This window comes from Armigeres subalbatus, chromosome 3 (genome assembly GCF_024139115.2).
Source record: "Armigeres subalbatus isolate Guangzhou_Male chromosome 3, GZ_Asu_2, whole genome shotgun sequence".
NCBI lineage: Eukaryota > Metazoa > Arthropoda > Insecta > Diptera > Culicidae > Armigeres > Armigeres subalbatus.
This window is the reverse complement of record NC_085141.1, coordinates 111,843,793-111,868,745: the sequence shown is the minus strand read 5'-3', so window position 1 is coordinate 111,868,745 and position 24,953 is coordinate 111,843,793. Positions and strand designations below refer to the sequence as shown.

General features: G+C 38.3%; 1 long non-coding RNA gene across 1 annotated transcript; it reads right to left on the bottom strand.

Moving 5' to 3' along the window:
- Positions 1-397: 397 nt before the first annotated feature.
- LOC134226312 (uncharacterized) lies at positions 398-1,549 on the bottom strand. The gene is made up of 3 exons (XR_009983448.1): positions 1,224-1,549; positions 1,024-1,153; positions 398-973 (listed from the first exon to the last, which is right to left on the bottom strand). It is a non-coding gene; the product is annotated as an uncharacterized LOC134226312 (long non-coding RNA).
- Positions 1,550-24,953: the final 23,404 nt, after the last annotated feature.

Here is a 24,953-nt window from a genome sequence, read left to right as displayed (position 1 = left end):
GACCCTAAACGCCATGCAATAATCATCATTTTTCTTCTATATTTAAAGTATGTCATATAAACGAACAAAAGGAAAGATTGGACAGGTTGGAACCTGTCCATTTATGTTTATCAAATAGCAACCGCTGTTGAAAATAAACAACGGATATTTAAGTATAAGCAAAACTTGGCGAATAAGCTGGCCTAGAAATAGTAGCTGACTCAATTGTTAAATAATTGTTTATTTAGAGAGTACGAATGCTCTCGGAGCAGAATGTCACATGAGAGTAAATGTAGGTAGCATGTAACATTCTGCAACATTATTGAAAATGAGAGAAAAATTGTAAACAATAGCCAGTAATTATAAATAACGTTTTGTAAATAAAGAAGAGAGTCGGATTTTTGACTTGGAGTTAGCAAGTCACATCAGAATTGTTCAAGTGTTTTATTTTTCAAATTGTGATGACTGTTTTCCAGAAAACTAACCGCTCGAGCTCGTGCAATTGGTGACAGCGGTAACCGCTAAAATTTGGCAATGGAAACGCCGTTTCGAACTGTCTAGTAGTTATAAAAAAATCGAGAAGACAGAATGGTTGAATTTCAAAGTGAAAAAGTTAAAAAAAAAAAAAAAATTAGTGAAATGAAATTCACATCCAAAATGTGTAAAAAGTGAAGAAAACTATGATTGTGCACATCAGAATAAAAACTTTAAATGTGCTAAAAAGGACAAAAAAAAATCAGCCATAATGAATAAAAAACTCGGACAAATTAATTAAATTCCCTGGAGCATCGGAGCAGTAAAAAAAAAATGTGGTATAGGTGAGTACATGAATTTCGGGCTTTTCGAAGCATTTACATGTAATAATAAATAAAACATTTTTATTTATAAATACCATAATACAAGTATCCTCAACAAATTATTTACTACTAAATACTCACACTCAATAGATGCCAAGCCCAGAGTATCCGATTAAAAATTGGTATTAAGTCCAGGACTAAAATTGAAAGGTGAAATTATTTACACGATACAGAGGTGTTTACTCACCTATCACCGATACTTGGTTACCGCACAACAGGAAACACTGCGGTAAAGCACTAGAATTTGTCCACGATTAAACGGTCTGTGTTCGTTTTCGCATAACTCGAAGACGTCTTGATGGATTTTCCGGTGAAAACTAAAATTAAGATACCTATGGCATTCACATACGTTCACCTACAATAAATTAATTATCACTATATATTTACCTTCCACGACGATGTTCTACACTGGACACTGGATGGCACACTTTTTTCGGTAACTCTCTCGGCACTTTTTTCAATACGACCCGCGAATGAACTGAACGAACGACCCGCGAACGGACTGAGTACATTTTGATGCGTCGGCAATTAGTCGTCCAAACCGCGGACGAGCAGATAGGCGCACGGTAATGGGCGCGTTTCCAATGCAATGCATTGGATATGATTACACGTCTACGTACGGGAGCTTTTGATTTGAATGAAATAATGTATGCAACAGCAGTACAGTAATTGCCAGCAATATGCGTTCGCAGGATTTGTGTTCTTACAAACAAGTTTATTCAATTTAACACCTCAATGTCACAATTAATTGATTCTTGATTAAATACTTTGGTAAAAGTTCGGTACAAAACGGAAGGTAAAATGGAGTTTTCACAAATAACAGCACTCCAATGTATACCCGTATATGATGGAAATCCAGAAGAGCTGGAACCATTCATTTTACAATTGGAATTATTTGCATCTCAGTTAGAAGGACACGATCAAACTCCGCTTTTGAATGTTATATGGATGAAATTGAAAGGTAAGGCTCTTCGTAGAATTTCGAATTTAATTGCCCCTACTTGGACAGAAGTGAAAGCTAATTTACAACGAGAATTTAAGTTTCAGAAAAGCATTAGCGCTCTCATGAAAGATATTGAAACACTTTTACAGAAACCAAACGAATCGTTTGATGAATATAAAGCGAGAGGAGAAGAATTGTATAAATGGATAGAAAATGAAGGGTCGTTTGGGTTATCATCTTTGCGAAAACATTTCTTAGGGGGACTTCGAAACAAGGATCTAGCCCATGCAGGAATATTCCAGAGAGAAAAATCATTTCCAGAGTTACTCACCTGGTTAAAAAACGAGTGGGACGATAGAAATGAAATTGAAGAGATCAACGTAAGAGTGGAAATATTGAACAAGGCTATGGAAGACAATCTCAATCAAATCTCTAACGAGGGACATAGAAAAAACTTGAATGGTGAAGAATGTCAAAATGATTTTTCACACGCATATGTTCAAAGGACTACATCTAACACGAAACAAAAAAACTGATCAATGGGGGTTTCGAATATTGCGTCCGAAGACCCCGACAAATAGATAATAAACCAATTAGACGCTATAACACTAATATTGCTAAATATAATAATGTGGATAATAATAACAATAAATTTAAAGTTTATAGGGAAAATTCCAATAATTCACATTCAAATAAGATGGAAGAAAACTCCTCTACAAGTATGCACAAGCTTAATATTTGTATTCCGGCACATGAAAGGGTGCCAATTATACGTACGAGCGATAATCAATTTTTATTGGCCCTCAAAGCAATGGGCAATCCCAATCGTAAAATGAAGTTTTTGATAGATACTGGTGCTTGTTGTAACTTAATGAGATGGGACGTAGCTGCTAATATGGGGCAAACTGAAGTAAATTTGTCCGACAAATTAAATATGACTGGATTCAATTCAACGCAAACGTTAACATTAGGATCAGTAGAAATAAATATGATAATGGGAATTCGCAATATAAAATTAAATTCCATTTAATAAAAGAATTATGTGTACCGGGAATTATAGGAGCAGAATTTCTTAAGCAACATACATTATATATTGATCAGCAATTTGCGTATATCATTTTGCGCAAACCAGATATTATTGTGAACACTACTAAAAATAAATCAAAAAGGAGAATAAATGGCGTTAACTCATTAGCTGGAAAAATCAGTGAAGGAAACACAAGTAATCGGAATTACGTATTATTTAGTGACATGGCTTGTCAAACAGAGACAACAGATAACGAAGATTTTGCATTTAAAGAAGCTGAACATATTATTGACAAAAGATGTCGAACAAATAATCAAACTATTGATACAGATCATTTTCCTAAGGATACTTATATGAAACAACATACGGATTTAAATTGTTTTGCAGAAAATAATTACGACAAACAGGAACAAACCAACCAACTCGAAGACAATTATTCGCTTAAGGTTCAAGAAAACCAGGAATTAGACGAAATGAAAAATGAAGGTATTAGACACCCCATAGAATTTACCTACGATCATCGATTCTGTTTGGAACTTGCCACACTTGAAAATCCAAACGAATTAACAAAATATCTTTTAGACACTGGGGCTCAAATGAATATAATCAGCGCCAAAAGAACAATCAGAGTAGGGGCAAAATCCATTAATACGAAAGATCAAATGACAGTTCAAGGAGTGACTAAAAATTCGATTTTATCAATAGGATCTATTTGGATACATTTGAAGATTGGAGAGAAAATATTTCCCACAAAATTTTATGTGGTTAAAAATCTAACCGTCCCAGCAATAATTGGAGCGAATTTTATCAAAAAACACGTTCATGCCATCGAAAATAATTTTAAAATTGGAATTTTCAAAACTAATGGAGAGGGTAAGAAGCCATATATGGAAAATAATCGAATACGATGGAACATAGTAGACTACGTCTTAAGGGATATTGAAGACCAAGACAGTTTAAAGAAACATGTTGATGAAAATGAAGAAGAACCAGAGGAACCAGATCCAGATGATATATACACAGACGAAGAAGAATACTTTGCGAATACTATTGTAAATGACGACCTTGCCAAACTTAACAGAAAAATGGGAGAAGTTTTTACATCAGAGGCTATGGTAGATGAACCATCCGAGGAAATTCATGGTTTCGAAAATCTAGATCAAAACTGGATTGCAGCCTTGTAGAAAACAACTTTGATGAACCATTGCACGGAAACATTAGAACAAGTGAATTAATGAAATTACTAGAAATGAAACATTTGAAAACAGATGATTTTAATACAATGGCCCAAATTATGGTTAATTACCAAGATGTGTTTTTCTCCAAGGAGATCACCTTACAGTAACTAATGCGGCTGTTCATGAGATCGAGACTACAACTAATGTTCCAATCAACAAACGACAATATCGATTCCCAGAGAAACCAAAATTCAAATCAATAAAGAGATAGAGGAAATGGAGCGGCAAGGGATCATTAGACCGAGTAAAAGTCCATGGAATGCACCAGTCTTGTGTATTCCGAAGAAAGACTTGGATACAGACGGCAATAAGAAATATCGCATTGTAGTAGACTTCAGAGCTCTAAATCTTATCACAAAACCTTTTGTATACCCAATTCCCATAATTGACGAAATTTTAGATAGCCTTGGTGATAGCAAATACTTTTCAACAATCGATTTGAAATCAGGATTTTATCAGGTTGCTATTCATCCGAAAGTCGCTCCAAAACAGCTTTCTCCACCACAACAGGACATTTCGAATTTACGAGAATGCCTATGGGACTCAGAAATAGCCCATCAACATTTCAAAGATTGATGAACACTGTGTTATACGAACTAAGAGGCATAAAAGCATTCGTTTATTTAGATGACATAATAGTTTCAGGAAGTACAATTGAAGAACACAACAAAAACTTGTCAAAGGTATTGGGGGCTCTTCGTAAGCATAATTTGAAAATTGAACCATCAAAATGCCAAATTTTAAGGACAGAATTAAAATTTTTGGGACACATCGTGAATAAAAGCGGAATTCATCCTGTAACGGACAATATAACAGCAATTCAAAAATGCCAACACCAAAAACAGTAAAAGATGTTCGTTCGTTTCTAGGAACAGTTAATTTCTATGGAAAATTCATACCAAGAATAGCCGAAATACGAAAACCATTAAATGATTTACTCAGGAAAAACGTAAAGTTTAATTGGACCAACGAATGCCAACAAGCATTTTCAAAACTGAAAAACTTTCTAACTTCAGATACCTTATTAGTAAGGCCGAATTACAATGATACATTTGTTTTAACTACAGACGCTAGTGATTATGCGATCGGAGCAGTACTTTCAAATGAAAAATCTATAAACAGACCTATTGCATTCGCCAGTAGGAGTCTTGTTGGCGCTGAACGTAAATATCATACAATTGAGAAGGAATTACTTGCAATCGTATGGGCGGTAAACTATTTTAAACATTATATTTATCAACAGCGGTTTATAGTCTACACTGATCATAGACCACTGATTTCGCTATGGCACTTGAAGGAAACCTCTCCAACCTTGACCAGATTAAGATTGAAATTGCAGGGATTGGAAATTGATATTCGATACAAACAAGGAAAGGATAACGTTGTAGCGGACTTCTTATCTAGACTGCAGCAACCGGATAATGAGAAGGAAAGTAGCCCAAACCATATTGCAGTCGTTACCAGACGACAAAGAAGGCAAATACAACAGCAAGAAAAGGAAAAGACCAATCATGACAATGCAAACACAAAAGCCTTCAATGGAAAAACGAGTAAAAATTGGAGCGCAGATATGGATGGACTGGATAACATTGATTTAAGCTTCAACATAGATGACGATCAATGTCATGAGAATGTATACGAAGAATTTGAAAACGCTGAACGAGATGGTAAAATTGATTTCAAATTTTGAACTTTTCTAAAGAAAGAATTCAAGAAAATAAAATTGATGCAACGTTTGTTATTCTTAACAGCAGATCAGCATACAAAGAGTTGAGCGAATTGGCTAAGCTGCCTCATGGCCTGAAAGATTTTTTGAATGGGAACATATTTTCAATACCAGATGACAAAATGTGGGTCGTTATATTGAACTGAACCAAGCAATCAAAAGAAGACCACAAAATATGATTTCAGGAATTGACGAATGGATTTAGCAAACATCCAGTATTCGCAAATGAAGCGAAAAATATTCAAATAATTTCGTTTAGAAACCTCCAAGCTCCTATATATGCAAACATGCTACGATTTATTGCAGAAAAATTAAATAAGAAATTCACGTTGTTTGCCCCAAACAAAGAGAGGATGTGGGTGCCACATGAAGAAAGAGATACAGTACTTAAGGAATTTCACGACTGCCCATTGGGGGACATGTTGGGGAGTAAACGTATGTTTCAGCGGATAAGCCCAATGTTCATGTGGGAAAATATGCGAAAAGATATTGAAAACTATGTAAAGCAGTGTGACTCTTGCCAAAAGAACAAAAATTAGTGCCTCAAACAAAATTCCAATGAAGATTACCACTACATCTACTGAACCATTCGATAAAATATTTATGGATATTGTAGTACTACCTGAATCTAATAATGGCAACAAATATGGCCTGGTCATACAGGATGACTTAACCAGATATCTAACAGTTGCGGCAATGGAAAATCAAGAAAGCGAAACTGTAGCGAAAACTTTCGTAGATAACTTTATTTGTAAATTTGGAACACCCAAGGAACTAGTAACAGATCAAGGTGCAAATTTCGTGAGCAACCTCATGAAAAATGTTTGTAAAGTTTTAAAAATAAAAAGATAACAACAACAGCATATCATCCTCAGGCAAATCTTGTGGAACGATCCAACAGAGAATTAAAAATTTACTTACGCCAATTTATAGGAGGAGATCCACAAACCTGGGATAGGCTTTTACCCCATTTTACATTCCAGTATAACACTACAATTAATTCATCGACTGGTTTCACGCCTTTCGAATTACTCTATGGCAGAAAAGCAAGAATTCCTAATTCAATATACAGAATGAGAGATATGGAATTTACCTATGGAGACTATTCCAACGAATTGAAAGTCACTCTAAAATATATTCACGACACGGCTAGAGAAAACTTGATAGTATCGAAGGAGAAACGGAAGGAATATTTCGACAAAACAGCTAAAGATTGGCAACCAATGTGGGGAGATATGGTTTTAGTGAAAGCCAACCCCACAGGTACAGGACAGAAATTGCAATCTTTATGGAGAGGTCCATATGAAGTAGTTAGTCTTCCAAGTGCACAAACTACAATAATCAAAAACAGGAAAAGACTTGAAAAAGTGCATAATAACAGACTAAAGAAATACAACGACTGAAAAGTAAAGCTTAGTATCGAGCATGGTGAGTCTACATAGTAAGTTTAAGGATTATCATTATAAGGATTAGCATAAGTAATGTAAATAGATAGAACATAGTTATTTAAAATAAGTTTTAAACTTAGTTAGAATAAGTATTGATTTAAGTTCTATACATAATATATTGACTAAGACTATTTTTGATATCTTTACATTTTAATTTACATTATATAAGTTATTTATACAATCAATAAGTACGATTTAGCAAATAAATATAAATATAATAAATTTAAAACAATATGAAATCTAGTTAAGCGCATAACTATTATAATTATAGACAAACTAAAATATTAGCAAGCATGATGAAAAAAACATTCATTCAAATAGTATACAAAATAGTCAATAAATTCAACTGAAATAAGTACAAAGAATGAAATGATTTATACGTTTTTATTTTTAAGGCGTATATTATATGTACGGATGAAGAAGGTAACTAGCGTAAACAGTATAGTCAACGCATTATTATTTAAATTTAACGAACCTAAATTTACAAGTATAACAACAGCATTTCTTGAAAGCTGTGTAACACGAATCAACTATTACTTCTATTAAAGCTTGTAAAATCTATGGGGAAAATTATGGGAAAATACAAAACATTAACACGAACGAGAATATAAATGGGTAACCTGCTGGGGTCTAAAACAGGGCATTATGGGAGAACACAAAAAAAATAATGATAAATCCAATACGGATGAAAATGGGTAACCTGCTGGGGTCTAAAACAGAACAACTATGGGAAAATATGAAAGAGGGATAATAAGGAAAATAAAAAGGTAACATGTAATGGGATATAAAATATATATTGTTGAACAGCTGAAATATAAAATGGTATGGGAAAAGAATTTCTATGAAAAGTTTAATTGATTCGTTGCGAGAAAAATTAAAATGCAAAGATAAAACAGAATGATTTATTACAAACGTATTTACAACTGATGATAAGTGAGAAAGCATTTTAAAAAGATAATGGATGGCCATCCAGAATGAAACAGATAATAATATATGTAAGAATATGAGATCAACTTGAAGATAAATCAGGTAATATAAATATCAAAATTATTATATGGTAGACATATGCTAAAAAAAAAGAATTATGAGGAACTAGAAGTTGAATACAGGTATGAGAAGACAACAAGTAAAGTTAAAAAATATATATGTAATATGGAAGAAGCCGAATAAATTATAATCGATGGAAATTCGTAAAGTTTGTAAGTATAACGGAAATGTAAAAATATGATTCTAGAAGAACGATATATGAAAGTGATTTTTTTAAAACTAATTAATATGAGTATGAGAAACTAGTTTTGGGTACCGAGAGAGATTTGCGCGATGGAATCTCTTGTATTAAACATATCATTAAGAAGGAATATGTGACAGAGTATGACAACAAATGAAAAATTTTGTTTGAGTGCTTGATAGTATGAAGGTGAACAGTTATTTGAATGGACAAGAGGAGACGTCCTCGGAATGTGTGAATATGGCCCTTGTTGTATGAATGATTGATTGAATATGTAACAAATAGTGACTGAGAAAATGAACAAAACGAAAATCATGAAATATGTGAGAAGAGACAATGTGGTTAAAATGGGGATGAAAAAATTCAAAGTGGAGCAAATCTAAGTGAAATCTAGGGAAAATCAATATCAAATTGAATTTTAAAAAAAGGGCATTAGACAATTGAAAAATTTGAGAATTGAAAAAAAAAAAGATAAAACAAATAAATGAAAAGGTAATCATGGTTATTCTAAATAACATTTTTTAAATTACTATAGTAAGACTCGTGAAAAGAAAGAGAATTTGGAAATGGTTGATATTATTATAAGTATCGAGGTATTACAAACAAGCTGAGTTACTGTTAAATTAACCAAAAATAATAATCTGAGAATTTTGCTTTTTGTTCAAATATGCTTTATGTTAAATTATCGCCTAAATATGAAATATAAACTAAACACGAGGTCTAAGTCTCATTTCAGAAACACGCCAAAAGCCAGAAACGGTGGAGGGGAGCAGTTGCAGCAATTAACCATCAAGGCCAACCTAAACAAAAACCAATAAGGTATAATATGGAATATATGGCAGAAAGTATTTTGCAGAAAATTATATTATCTTTAGTTATATCTGTACAAAAACCTGCAGAATACATTCTTGCTTCAACTCAATTTTTTTTCCCGGGGGATAATTCAGCGAGAATAACATAATCAGATGAAGTAATACAATCAATTATTTTTTTATTATCGAACGATAAATTCAAAAGGAGGCAAGGCCCAATAAGTAGAATCAAATTCATAAAAATAGTAACATAGCACTGAAGATGTAATCATTATCCGGTAATCAAAAAAAAAAAAAACAAAAACAGTGTAGAGTAGTAAAAGACAGTAAAATAGTTCACAATTATTTTCCAAATGTAAATGTGCACAATAACTTACTCGAGAGGCAAACGGGCGAGAGAACATCCAGCGAAGACGAACAGACAACATCCGATGGCGAAGGAAGACATCGAGAATCGAACGAAGGAAGACATCGTGTACGACAGGTCATACGGAAGGTTGAAGATAAAGAGTGTGGGGGTATCAAGACGGATTCAACGGGACGAAATCTTTGGAGGAACATCAGGAGTAGAAATTTTCGGAGGAACATTAGGAAAAGGTGAATTATACAAGGCGATATGAAAGAAGATTTAACCAGGCGAAATAACACAATAACTCCGAGATAAGCAGAAACAGAAAAACCATGAAGACTAAACTCCCACGATAGAAGACAAGTGATGAAGAGGATCAACCCAAGGCGAATTATCAAACGAGCAAAATTTTATCAATAACAACTAATTTGCATCACACAACAATAGATGCGAATGTCTCACAACAAAACTGAGCAGCGTATACACGGCAATTCACCACAACTTACGTATCAACGGAGAATCAACTGAAAACTATTGGAGATACACTATAATAGCTACACATTTTTGCTATAAGGCAAGCAGTAAATTCATGAACTACAACCAGAGGAAAGCAACATATACATTCGGAGATGGCACGTCAAATTATTACTAGTGAACGGTACGATCAAATTTTACGCACCCAGCAAACGATAGACATCATATATCAAAAACTTCACCACGGAGATCCAATATTACGTTACAAGTTCAAACAACCAAGCAACATACCAGGAGTATACCCTGCACTCGGAATCTGAAACCGACCAAGTGATCTACACGAGATATGATGAAGAAACGAGCATCAGCAAGCAGACGCTAGGCGAGTTAAGAAGGCATCATCAGGTAAGACACTCTCGAGGAAGTATATGTGTAGAGGGATTAAGCGAAAATATTACAAAAAAAAAAAGTTATAGCAAAATTAATTTGAGGAATCAGAAAATTGCACGAAAATAGTATCAAGGAATTTCAAAGATATACACTGCTTGAAAATTTGTATTTTTTAATGATCAGAGGACAACTTTTGAATATTTCATGAATATGTTTGAACTATAGCTTCAGGAGAACCGTAAAGTTTTGAAACGAAACCATCAACTATCCACTTGAAATGATAATTTACAATTCTAATTTCAAGCTCAGTGGGTTGGAAGAGATGTAGCGACCCTAAACGCCATGCAATAATCATCATTTTTCTTCTATATTTAAAGTATGTCATATAAACGAAAGAAAAGATTGGACAGGTTGGAACCTGTCCATTTATGTTTATCAAATAGCAACCGCTGTTGAAAATAAACAACGGATATTTAAGTATAAGCAAAACTTGGCGAATAAGCTGGCCTAGAAATAGTAGCTGACTCAATTGTTAAATAATTGTTTATTTAGAGAGTACGAATGCTCTCGGAGCAGAATGTCACATGAGAGTAAATGTAGGTAGCATGCAACATTCTGCAACATTATTGAAAATGAGAGAAAAATTGTAAACAATAGCCAGTAATTATAAATAACGTTTTTGTAAATAAAGAAGAGAGTCGGATTTTTGACTTGGAGTTAGCAAGTCACATCAGAAATGTTCAAGTGTTTTATTTTTCAAATTGTGATGACTGTTTTCCATAAAACTAACCGCTCGAGCGCGTGCACAAGGGCTTGACGACCCCTCCCCATGGCCACTGCGAGTTAGACCGGGACCATCGTCCCTAACCCCTAATCCCAAGGCGTCAAGCGACCCGTGCCGAAGGGATGCATGGCCAGGGGGGTGAAATAATAAGCTAGGCCTTTAACGGAGCCTGTGGGGTACCTGGGCACCCCCCACAGTAATTGTCCCTTACCGCGTCATGCTGGGCTCTGGCGTGGTGGACCTCTTTCCCGAGCAACTACTGGGATCAAAATGGAAAACCAAGACAATGTTTCAACTAGTGGTAGTAGTGAAGGCGACAACCCCTTCGCAAGAGGTGGGTTGTTCAGGTCTCCGCCTAGGAGGCCAGAGGCAATAGTCGGCAGCTCAGTGCGCAGCGCCAGCGTGGGTCACTTAACCTTCCTCTCGGCTAAAAAAAACGCCGGTAGAGGTTATTGACGGCCCATGGTTTGCGGAGGCGATGAACCGCAAACGCGATGGGCTTTCGGCCTTCGAGGTGGCGACGGAACAGCTGGACGCCATCATCGACTTTGCGTCATCGAAGCATAATATCAGTAAGGACCTCAAGAGGAGCTTGCCGAAACTTCGAAAGTCGATGTTGGACGCCAAGCTGGAAACGGCGGTCGGGACGGCCGAAAAGGGCCGAAAAGAAGGCCCAGGCGAATGAGGGTAGCAAGAAGTCTAGGGTAGGCGCCAATCGCTCCAGGGGCGATGCCCTAGTCATCAAAACGGACGAGGCTAAGTACTCGGACGTCTTGAAGGCGATGAGGAGTGACGTCAAGCTCGGTGAACTCGGCGCCGACGTACGTCGAATAAGATGTATCCGGATGGGCGAGATGATCCTCGAGCTAAAGCGGGGCGTCTCGCAAAAGGGCGCCGCCTACAAGAAGTTGGCGGAGGAAGTCCTAGGCGAGACGGTCAAGGTGAGGGCACTCTCGACGGAGGTGAATCTAAGGGTTAAAGACCTGGACGAGATCACCGAAGTCGAAGAGCTCGTCACGGCACTGCGGCGACAGTGCGAAGTGGAGGCGTCCACCGCAGCCGTTCGGCTACGGAAAGGTCCGGCAGGGACACAGGTAGCATTGGTTCGGCTACCTGCAGCGGACGCCTCCAAGGTAGTCAAGTTAGAGAGCGTCAAGGTGGGGTGGTCGGTATGCCCTGTGGGCATATATGAGCAACCCGAAGTTTGCTTCAAGTGCCTGGAACCGGGGCACAAGCAATGGGACTGCAAAGGCCCTGACAGAAGCAAGCTCTGTCGACGCTGCGGATTGGAGGGACATAAGGCACAATGCTGCACGAACCCTCCCAACTGTTTGATCTGTTCCAGCAAAGCTGCGAAACAGCAAGCACCCCATGGGGGGTTCGAAGTGCCCGGAGTTTAAGCGTGCTGCAAAATCACAGTGCAGGTAACGCAGCTAAACCTGAACCACTGTGATGCAGCCCAGCAACTGCTGTGTCAGACAGTTGCCGGGGACGGATATCGCCATCATAGCAGATCCTTACCGGGTACCCACCAGGAACGGTAATTGGGTCACCGATGGGTCTAAAATGGCGGCGATATGGACAACGGGGAAATACCCAGTCCAAGAGTTGGTGTCTTCGATACACGAGGGCTTCGTCATTGCCAAAGTCAACGGGGTCTTCTTCTGCAGCTGCTATGCGCCTCCTTGATGGTCGATCGAGCAATTCGGTCGAATGCTAGATTGTTTGACGGCTAACTTGATGGGGCGTAGGCCGGTGGTGATAGCGGGGGACTTCAACGCTTGGGCCGTGGAATGGGGAAGCCGATCCACGAATCAACGGGGGCAGATCCTGCTGGAATCACTGGCCATGTTGGATGTGGACTTGGCTAATGTCGGTACCAAAAGTACCTACAGCTGGAACGGGGCCGAGTCGATTATCGACGTTACGTTCTGGAGTCCTGGCCAAACGAGTAGTTCGAACTGGAGGGTAGATTATGGCTACACTCACAGCGACCACCTGGCGGTTCGCTACAGTATCGACTATACGACCAGCATTCAGCGGACGGAAGAAGGGGCGAGGCCTAGTCCTCGTATGTGGAAGACATCATACTTCGACGACGAGGTGTTTAAGGAAGCGCTCCGCCGCGAGCACAATACTCTCGGTCTGAGCGGCGAGCAGCTGGTAACAGTACTCTCGCGTGCATGCGATGCCACCATGCCTAGGAAAGTCCACCCTAGGAATGGGAGACCACCGGCTTACTGGTGGACTCAAGCAATTGCGAACCTGCGCCGCGCCTGCCTACGGGCAAGGAGGTGGATGCAGCGAGCACGCACAGAAGAGGAGCGTGTTGAACGACGGGTGGCGTTCTTGGCTGCTAGAGCCGCTCTGAAGACTGAGATTAGATCAAGCAAAAAAGCCTGCTTCGAGGGCCTGTGTCAAAGTGCCAACGCGAATCCATGGGGTGACGCCTATAGGGTCGTAATGGCCAAGACACGTGGGGCGATGGCCCCTACAGAGCGGTCTCCAGAGATGCTGCCACGGGCCAGGGTGGCCGACGAGGGAAGAGTAACGGTGGCGGAACTTGCGGGGATTGCACAGTCCCTTAGTGTAGGTAAGGCGCCAGGACCGGATGGTATTCCGAACCTGGCCATCAAAGCGGCCATTGCCGAGGCTCCCGAGATGTTCAGATCTGTTATGCAGAGATGCCTGGACGAGGGAGTCTTCCCTGAAGCATGGAAAAGGCAGAGCTTGGTTCTATTGCCAAAAGCGGGAAAACCACCGGGGGATCCGTTGGCATATAGACCAATATGCCTGCTTGAAACGGCGGGGAAGGTGCTCGAGAAGATCATCCTCAACAGGTTGTTGATACGCACGGAGGGTGCGGATGGTCTATCGAGTAACCAGTTTGGCTTCCGAAAGGCGACCGTAGACGCTATCTTGTCGGTTACCAAATCCGCGGAGATAGCTATCCAGCGTAAGAGGAGGGGAGTTCGCTATTGTGCAGTAGTGACTCTCGAGGGACATAAGGCACAATGCTGCACGAACCCTCCCAATTGTTTGATTTGTTCCAGCAAAGCTGTGAACAGCAAGCACCCCATGGGGGGCTCGATGTGCCCGGCGTTTAAGCGTGCTGCAAAATCAAAGTGCAGGTAAAGCAGCTGGCTTGCTCGGCTTCGCCCGAGTGTTTGGCGTGCGCAGGTTTAGAGGAAACGGCGGAACACGTGTTGTTCGTGTGCTCACGTTTTCGCGCAATGCGTGACCACATGCTTGCCACATGTGGTATAACCTAGTTCGGAGGATGTGTAAAGACGAAGTTGGCTGGAACGCCGTTTTATCGGCTATCGCCCAAATCGTCTCGGAGCTACACAGAAGGTGGCGCGTGGACTCAAGGATGGCTAGTTCAGGCGCAAATAAGAGGTGGTCCAAGGGATCGGAGTCGGCTTCATGGGTCATACCGGTGGTCATGCTCTGTGGTCGAACTCGATCCTTTTATCGAACAAGTGGCCGCACGAAGAACAACATGGTATCGTCGCTTTCGCGGCGTCGGTCAACCGGGCGGGTTCCGAGCCAAGGCTGGGGCAGGCGTAGGCACCGCGTCGGAAAGTCCCTCTGTGTGCTGGCGGATAGGCCCTATTGCAGAAAGGTCAATTTGGGGTGCACGCGGCATCATCATTCATGATACCAGTCGTGCAGAGGGAAGCAGGCACGAAGTCGACCCTGCCCACCTTCCGAGGACATAGGGCGTGGTAAGGCCACCTGGAAAGCCGGCAATGCGCTGACACGATACCATGGTGTTCTTCTAAAAAGCGAGTCACGATGTTCGATGCTGCAAGGACACGCAGCTAACCTCGAGGGTGCGTCATGCACTGGCCCCCCCTTTGAGGCATTACTTTCTGGTTGTACCGAAGGGACGATGGGCTTGGCGGCATTGGAAACGGTTTAGCGGGTCGGGGATGCAGTCCTGCCTCCCTCATTGGGGGTGGCCCCTAACCCAGCCCTTCCTGGTCAACGCAGGATGTCTGTTGAGCAGATTCCCCCTCCATTGTTTAGGAAAAAAAAACACGCACACACACACACACACACACACACACACACACACACACACACACACACACACACACACACACACACACACACACACACACACACACACACACACACACACACATACACACATATAGACATCACCTCAATTTGTCGAGCTGAGTCGATTGGTATATAACACTATGGGTCTCCGAGCCTTCTATCAAAAGTTCGGTTTTGGAGTGATCCTATAGCCTTTACGTATACTTTGTATACGAGAAAGGCAAAACAATCGTTATGCTCTCTATCTTTTTGCAGATGAACTTGTATGGGGGGCACATAAGAGGAGTTTTCACTATAGTATTTTTTCTCGTATACGCTGAACGAAAAACGCCTCCTTCATCAAATATTTTACTTAATAATAACCCGTCACACAATTCGCGATACAATTTCGTTTTGGAACATTGGGGAATTTCCAGCTCTTCAATTATTTGCTTGCGTCTGCATTGAAAATATTTTTCCTGAACACGAGAAACTTCCCCTAATGCTTCTATCATTTCCTGGATTGCACAATTGGTAACGTGATGCTTTGAAAGAAGTTTCAGAAACAGAACCCCCAATATTTTTTCAGCCACAATTTTGGTAAGCAATGTGCATCTGGTAATGGTTCCGGATCCAATATTTTGAGTCCACCTCTGTGAGCGTACATTTTATGTATCCGGAAGCTGTTGCTTGTGGCAAAGGGCTTCCTAGTAGGACATTGCAAGGGACAATGAACAGGCTGCCCGGAAGTAATATGAACAACGGCATGCTTCATAATTCGCTCGAAACAGGATTCTTCAAAATCACATTCCACAAAAGAACACTTGAATTTTCTGGTATGCTTCAAATCTGGATCGGAATGACGGAAACGAATGTGTTTCCGGAAAGATGGAAACGAGCAAAATTTCTTAGCGCACTCAACAACCGGGCATACAAATAATTTAGCGGTTCTGTGACATCTAATATGCACTAAATAATCCCTTATTTTTGAATAAGTCGACCCACAAATACTGCACTTTAAATTTTTTTCCATTTTATCACCTTTATCCGATTTTTTTCGTCGACCGCACTCGAACAACGCGAAAGGAAATATGCCGGACGTTGAGCTTGGTAAGCCGCTGCGCAGTGTTCACTTCAAACTTATTTTACACGACATCGTGTAAAATTGTAGGCGAGTTAGTTTCAAATTAGACTCTTTCACGGTGAAATTTGTGAACATGGCAAAATGAACAAATAAATTTACATGCAAAATGGCATTCCATTTATGTGCATGATATGGACTGTAAGTTTACATTACTTATATGAGTACATGCTAAAAATTTGCATGACAATTGGAATTACGTGCGGGATAATTTTAAGTTTTGACGTAGGACTTACGTCTTTCTTTACTATACTGGGTGTCATTTAGATTTTTGGAAATCGAGAGCGTTACGCTGAAAGGGAAGATTTTGAACGCCTTTATCTTTCGATGGATTTTTAAGATTTATATATCAATCGACGCGGACACTCTCCAGCAATTTGCCTATTTCATTGAAACTTAAGATTATTGACGATAAACTATTGAAAATTTCAACTCTTGTCAAAGAAAGTAAAAGTTTCATATGTAACCACTCCCGTGCATTCCTAACACGGACATCAGAATGCGGTATGTCACGGGCCTTCGGGTGTATCGGAAGATTTTCTTTGTGCATAAAAGAAGCAGTACTTGCCGTGTGTGAGTCATTAAAATTTGTGACAGCAACGCGTACTGACGTGCTTTTTGCTCAGCATGCAGTCACCAGCGGTAGAACTACCGGTGTGTCGGCGAATATGTATGAAAGAAGTGGGCGCATTTTTTTTGAATTTCTGTGCTTGATGATGGTCGGATACAGTGGCGTCGGTTGCGATGGATGCAATCGCCCATCGCATCGCTCGGAGTTCATCGGCTAGAGGCCATGATGACTGAGGCAGCGAGGGCAGCGGTGGTGGATGAAGATGAATAAAATTAGAGAGATTTGGTCTGCTCATCCACGAAAAGTGATTGGTTTCATAATCCACATGATCCCGGGATGGGTAAGAGTCATGTCATATGACTCCATATGTTAAGTTGTGCTTGATACTAAACGACACATACATTAAAACATGGTTATACTATAACAGTTCTGATTCCCCAGCAAAAAAAATCAACCACGCTGAGGAAATTAAAAATTGGATTAAAAATGGAACTTTCATTTATTTGCAGAAGTCATTAGCAATTAAAGATGCACAGTCAGCAATAGTGTTAATATCCATTTTACATTAGAAAATTTTGCTGTATTACATGTAAATCTTTTAAAAAAGTCCACGATAAATAATTTCCAGAAAAATTGTTGAATAAACATTATCTTATTCTTTGTTTTTCATTTTCTGAGAAATTGTATTATTAAATTAACGTAGACTCGGAGTTTGGAATCAAAACATTACATAATTTTTCGTTGATGTATTAGCAGTACCTCCTTTATTTTAGTAGTTAATGCTCCTTGACTTGTTTCTTATTGTTGTGATTCCGGAACATTGGGGGGTCATTCTGCAGTTTCAAATTTGAGACCGTCACGAAAAGTGGTCAGGAAGTATGGGCTAATAACTCAGCCGTCTTTCAACCGATTTTAAAGATTTTTTTTTCAGCAGTAAGCACGCATGTTAGCAAAAAGAAGCAACGAAATTGGTGCTGTATTTCTTTGTTTGGAAAACGGGATAGTTCCCCCAAAATAGCACATTTTGCCCAAGTTTGAAAATTTTATAAATAGAATTTCTAAACTTCAAATACAATCATGAATAAGAAATCTATAAATGCCCTACATTCGCTTGAGTAAATTAGGGCTTAAAAGTTAGAAACAAAGCAATTCTAATTATGTATTTAATTATTAGTTTTATTTCCAGAAGTTTTGAACAAACAAATTGCTAATAATTCTACACAGCATAGAAGTTGTCGTTTCCAATATCAATACTATACTCAAACTCCATAGATCCAAAAGTAGTAAGTTGAATGTAAATACGCTACGTTTATAGAAGTCCTACGTCTACTCGCGGTTATGTTGAAAACATTACCCATTGCTCGTTTTTTTTCTGTATATGGTTCCAGTTGAAAATCGACTTTATTTGCGTTCAAATAATAGCGCATCATTGCGTAACTAGTGCACATTGTTCGCAACCAGATGCGCTATACAGCGCACCAGATGCGCACTAATGAAACTTGCGACTAATAGGAGAAAAAATTAATTTTCGTGAGTTCAAAAATGCGGTTTTGAGCTGCACATATAATACAACATGTGGTGTCGGTGGGTCGTTTCGGTATCGTAGAGAAAAATATAACGCGTCCCCATCGCAGCATTTGGTTGCCTCACATCACATGCCGCCTATAAAAAAAAATCATGCATATTTTCCGTTTATGTATCTAATAGTCAAATTTGCTGAAACATCTATCAAATGCACATAATTCAAATATATGTTTGGGTAAGAAAGACAAGAAATCTATCGATAGTTTAAATGTTGGGGATAAAATTGCACAGGTTGCCTGAACGAATTCGTCAGCACTGATAAGTCTACCCCTATCCCTATCAAGGAATTTTTCACAGTCTCAAAAACTCTGGAGCGAACGAAAAAACCGAGGAAATTCAAGATGAAGGCGTCCAGTATTCTCACAGCTGAAGAAAGGTTGCATGAATTACGTCACAAATGAAAGAAGGAGCTGCCAGACAACGTATTGAAAAACCAGCAATGAGACGAAAAAGAAAGTACAAGCCGAGGAAGACAAAAGACTGAAGCAGCAACAAATTTTAGAGCATGTGGCTGAACGGAAAGCAAAGAAAGAGAAGAAACGAGAACTTAAAAAAAAAAGGGCAAATGAAAGCAGGAGAGACGAGCTTTGTTTGTGAAACGTAAAGCCGAGAAGGAAGGGAAAAGTTACATAGGCAGAAATAAAAAGACGAATATCGAGAAACCGGAGCTCAAAACCATGCCCATTACTCCAATATCAACTAGTGTGTGTACTAAGTGAATCATTTGACTTGAAAATTGCTAATTTTGAATGCAGACCTACCCGATCAGGAATGCATAACAAAATTATAACTCAATTCTATCAATTGTTGTTATTTAAAACAACGTGTGTTATAATTAGATAATTCGATAAAAATGTGTCTTCGGCCAGTTTTATTTCATATCAAAATTATAACAACATTAGTTATGAATATTTTCACAAAATAATTGCCTACATTTTTGTAGACATTGGAAACAAAAATCGGAGGTAATCACCTTCAGTATAACTTGAACCCGCTCGATATTAATACATAGCTGGAACAAAGTTAATTGCCTACATTATGGATAGAAATCCGGCGTGGTAGCGTACCAGATTTCTATCCGTGATGTAGGCAATTACCTTGAAAGTAGATTTTTGTACAGAAAAATCATATCAACGTTTGTTATAATGTTGATATGAAGGTATCAACCTCTGTTTTAATTATGTTAGAGGTATTTTTGATATAATTTTTGTTATTTTAACAACTAACCAGCAAAATTTATAACACATTTTGTTACAATATTTTCCCTACTGTTATAACCTTCCACACAATTCCCGTGGCATCAGTGAGAGGTCGTAGAGTTCTCTGCATCTTTCTTAAGTAGGTGTCTAACTAACCATCCTTCCCCTTCCTCAGCATTCGCAAGGACGTGGCCAGGACAGATCTCGACTATTGGAGAGTGCATTGCTTCCATCTAAGAGATAAGTGATTAGTCCCAAATCAATATCTGTGGTAACGGATGAAAGTGATGCTACTCTCATACAATAGTCTTGGCTTGTACCACCTACGAATTTGTGCGAATTGCTCAATGCTAATGCAATGCTAAATATTTTTCTGAAATAAATAACTCCCGTTGTTATAATTTTGTTATGCATTCTTGATCGGGTAAATTCCATACTGGGATTACATGATTTGTTTGGTCTACGAATGGCCGCATAACATCAGGCAAACAAATTCCATTAAAACAAGGTGTAGCGACCCTAAACGCCATGCAATTATCAAAATCTGAAAAAAAAATTCGGAAAAAAAATTTCTTCTTAAATTTTGTCTCTGGGGGGGGGGGGGTTATGCCCAAAACCACCCCTGTGGCTACGCCACTGATGCAACATATGTCACAATCATTAAAAAATGAGCTTGAGCTTGAGCTTGAGCTTGATGACCGCACAATTCATAGTTCCTACTCCGTGATTGATCAGAACAATCGAAATTGCACAGGGAACCAATAGTTGGGGCTTGGGATTAGCTTCCAACCTCAATGTGCACAGGTCGAGAGTTCACCAAATCAAGGATCAATAACGGCGCCGGCCACGTCCTTACGGTCATCTGGGAAGGGAAGGAATGTTGGTGTGACAACCGTTGTTACTAGAGACCGAGATCACCTCTGCATCTCCACAGTTGCCACAGGAGGGAGTTTTGTTAGTGGGACGGGGTTAGTGGTTGCATGGATCAGGATTCACCTTGGTAAGTGATGCGATCCGTGCATCCTCAACTAGATAAAAACAAACATGCCTTTAATTATTTTGACTTGTATATTAATGCTAACCTACGTCGTCACATATACTGACGAACTGTTCAATGAATTATTAAATGAAAAAAAATAGAAGCATGTTTATAATCGGATCTATCTTTTTTTAGTTTTATTCTATTCACAAGAAAAATATGCTATGTGTATAAAACGCATATAGCAAGTCTACAACTGTTGCGGAAAAGCAAGGTTGTCTAAAAACATGTATCCCTCAGTGCGTGACCTCTTCAGAATCTACCATGGATTTTTAATTTCCTTGCTATTTTTAATGGGAAACATGAAGTTTAAACTAGAAAGTTATCATCAATATATCAAACAAAAAGCTCGACAATAGATAAAAAGAACGACAGAGTATTGTATACACTTTACAATATTTACATCTAAGATAAATGTTAAATTATCAAACACTTCTTCAAATGACCTGCCATAGCGCAAATAAAGCCGTTCACATAATAGTGACAATAACTGTCTATAACTACTAACTACATAATTAACAAATAATATTAGGAGAGACTTTAATGCTTTAGTTCATTCATTCACGTAATAATCGACAGATATTCAAACTTTGAAGGCGGGATACGCTAGCAGAAGAATGAATTCTGTCATCAAAAGAAAAAGTAGAATCATGAAAATAATTTCACAGCGAGGTATGGGATGCAGCTTTCAAAATAATTTTCAAAATTTCAAAATGAAATTTATTTACAAATAATTTATAGCATGAGGTTAGATTTTTGATTATCTACTTCATACATAAATTAATTTGATTGTTAATGACAATGAAGTTTTTTCTTGAAATGATTCCGGAGATGGTACTACTTTTAATCTTTATTAAATTTCTAATCCCGCCTAATAAATCATTTTCAAAAAAATTTCTGTTTATAATCTTTAAATTTATTTTCAATTCGATTGCCTATACCTTTCTGTGTTAAATTTCAGTGATTCTACTTTTCCTCTGATGACAGCGTTCATCCACTTCTCCTCGCGTATAACCTTAGCAAGACGGTATATATTCTTTAGTCTTAAACGAACAATTTTTTTTATTTCAAAGTTACCAGTAATCGGAACATGTATTTTTTGTATTTTTCGTGTATAATTAATATAATATGTAATAAACATATACCGCCGGAAATAAGTATATTAACAAGCATGATTTTCATACATTTTCATCATGCTTGAGAATCGAATTATTGACACGCAGTGACTCGATCTGACCAAAATTCTAGTTTTCAACTCGAACTTTCGATGTTTGAGTGAATTGTATACATCTCTCTTGTTTTTGACCTCCGAATCTGGAAATAATTATAAAGACACCACTTTTTATATGGAGCTCCCTACAACAGACCCGTACTTATTATTATTTCCAACAAAAACGTTTATAAGCAGAATATATGCATAAATGTAACATTCATTGAATAATAATTTAAGTCATTTTAGTTCTGCTGGCAATATTCAATATATATGAAGTATGCTTCATGCTTCGAAATGATCATGATCGAAATGTTGAAAAAAGTATGAGAAACGCCAGGTTTTGTCAGTAGACCTACACGCTTCGATACATCCATTGAAAAGCAACTGCATCACTGAGATCGTTTGAAGAAAGCTCCATCGAAAATTCTGGAATAAGCAAATCTTATTACAGTGCAGTTTTGGCAATATGATATTCGCTGTTCCCAGGGTAGCTATTGTAAACATACATGAGGGAAGGATAAGCTCAATATTAAGTTCAAATGCTTGAAAACTCCAACTCCCCTATGTCCGCAAGTATCCCTCCAACACTCCAAGAATCCAGGATTACTGGCAGAATAACAAGCTACCCGGCGGCGATTCAGGGGCCACGCAAATGCAATCTATGGTATATGGGAACCTGCATGGGAAAACACTAAAATCAGTTAAAGCTCTCCTACAACTAAAAGTAAAATCATAACGAACTTAAACATACAACCTCAGAATCCACCCGGCATCGGCATAAACGAACCCAGTGGATAAACTATTGGCACTGAGTCGATTCACGTTTTTACTGACAGTGTGAAATGGTTAAATTGGTACAATTAGCCTCAATTTAGCAGTGGCAAATCAACTCAAAACAAATGAACCTCCTGTTCCGCCCTTACATCAACTGCTTCCCATACAAATCTTCATACAAACACAAACCGCCTTCGCGCTGCCCCAGAAAAAAATTGGGCAAACGATTCTTTAATACCTGCTGTTTAAAGTAAAACGATAAAAATGAGAAACTTATCTTAATGGTTCTCCTTCAACTCGAACACCATGCACTAGGAACACTTCGGTCTTTTTATGGTAATTATTAATCCACCAAAGAAACTAGAATTATTACGCGCACTTCAATTTTGATTCATTTACGTTTTAATTATCAAATAATTATAAGTATGTATTACAAAAATCCGAAAAAAATGACGGAAGCAAGACAGAGGCAAAATAATCGCGTCAAATCGCGAGCGCGGCACACTTCGATCCCTATGTCACAATCATTAAAAAATCAAGAAAAAATCAACGAACATCAAATCAATATATATGAAACAAAGTTGGCATTTGTACGACCGCGCATCACACAGGAATAGACAGCGCAATTTTTGCTAATTTATATTCGTTTTCTTCTTCTTTATACGAGGAAAAACGTTTTGATGAAATTGGAATGCTTTAAAAATCAAAACTCAATCTTTCCGACGAAATAGTTTTTTGTACAATTTGCATGGAATTTTAAAATTTTGATCTTCTTCTTATATATACTTCTTTTATGTGAATTTTCAAGCTAGTGACGTGACACAGATAGGCGTCCCGCGTTTCGCAGGACGCTTGCTGGTATCATTACATTTGTACGACTGCGCATTACACAGGAATAGACAGCCCAATTTTTGCTAATTTATATTCGTTTTCTTTTTTTTACGAGGAAAAACGTTATGATGAAATTGGAATGCTTTTAAAATCAAAACTCAATCTTTTCGATGAAATGGGTTTTCGTACAATCTGCATGGAATTTAAAAATTTTGATCATCTATATAGGGGAAAATACGGCTTTGGCAGGTTTTGTTTTATTCTTGTCAGGGGGGTTTTTATCGACCAAATTTTATGAAATTTGGCCACAATATTCTTTGATATGCAAAGAATGTTTAGGCCAAATTTGAGCATAATTAGACATAAAAAAAACCCCCTGACAATAATAGAACAAAACCTGCCAAAGCCGTCATTCCCCCTATATTAAACAAAGTTGTAAAAAATTGAGTGATCATTCTGAAGAACCGATTTGTTTTCTAGATAAATTGTGGATGCAAAAAATTGTATCAGAAAATTAACAATTTTTGGCGAGACAAAGTTTGCCGGGTCAGCTAGTTTAAACTATTTTACACTCGATTCCATGCTTTAAACTTTAGAATGTTCAACATATTTGCTCAAATCTTCAGAATGCTACTTGCATAAGACACTGTCTATGCCTTTGCTCGTTTTTTTAATCATTTTTTTAACCATTAGAATTGTTTATGTTGCATTCACGGTGAGTTTTTGTTTTAATCGCTTAAAAATTGCCTCGCAATAACAAATAGGTGGTAGAGGATTAACACTATTGTTTACATTTAGAATCAAATCCAAATGTCGTACATTTGGAGTAGGGCTCCACTGTTCCGCCTTCTCCCCCTGATATGGCAGTACTTGTTTTAATTACACGCCAGTACTGCCGTAATCTGAAATAGTGACGTATACCCCTTTTTTAAAAACGTCGATGACGAGTAATACTCATCGAACTATTTAACAGAAAAATGGAAAACATGCATTTTGTGATTTGTCGCATACTGATTTGTCACCTTTTCAGATTACGGCAGAATATGAACACGCCTATTTCAAAACAAACCTTACATTTTAGAGACAAAATAGAAAGTTTGTGAGCCAAAATAAGAAATTTAGACTGTTCTTTTGAAAAACACTCATGACGACATAAACGCATTAGGTTGTCAAAATAACTCAGTATTTTACCTTCTATGAACATAAAACATGCAAGAGACTTCAACGTCGTCTAAGCAACGAACAGTGTCATTTTGTGATTATTTTTTTTATTTATTTATTGGAGCGTCTTAGAGGAAA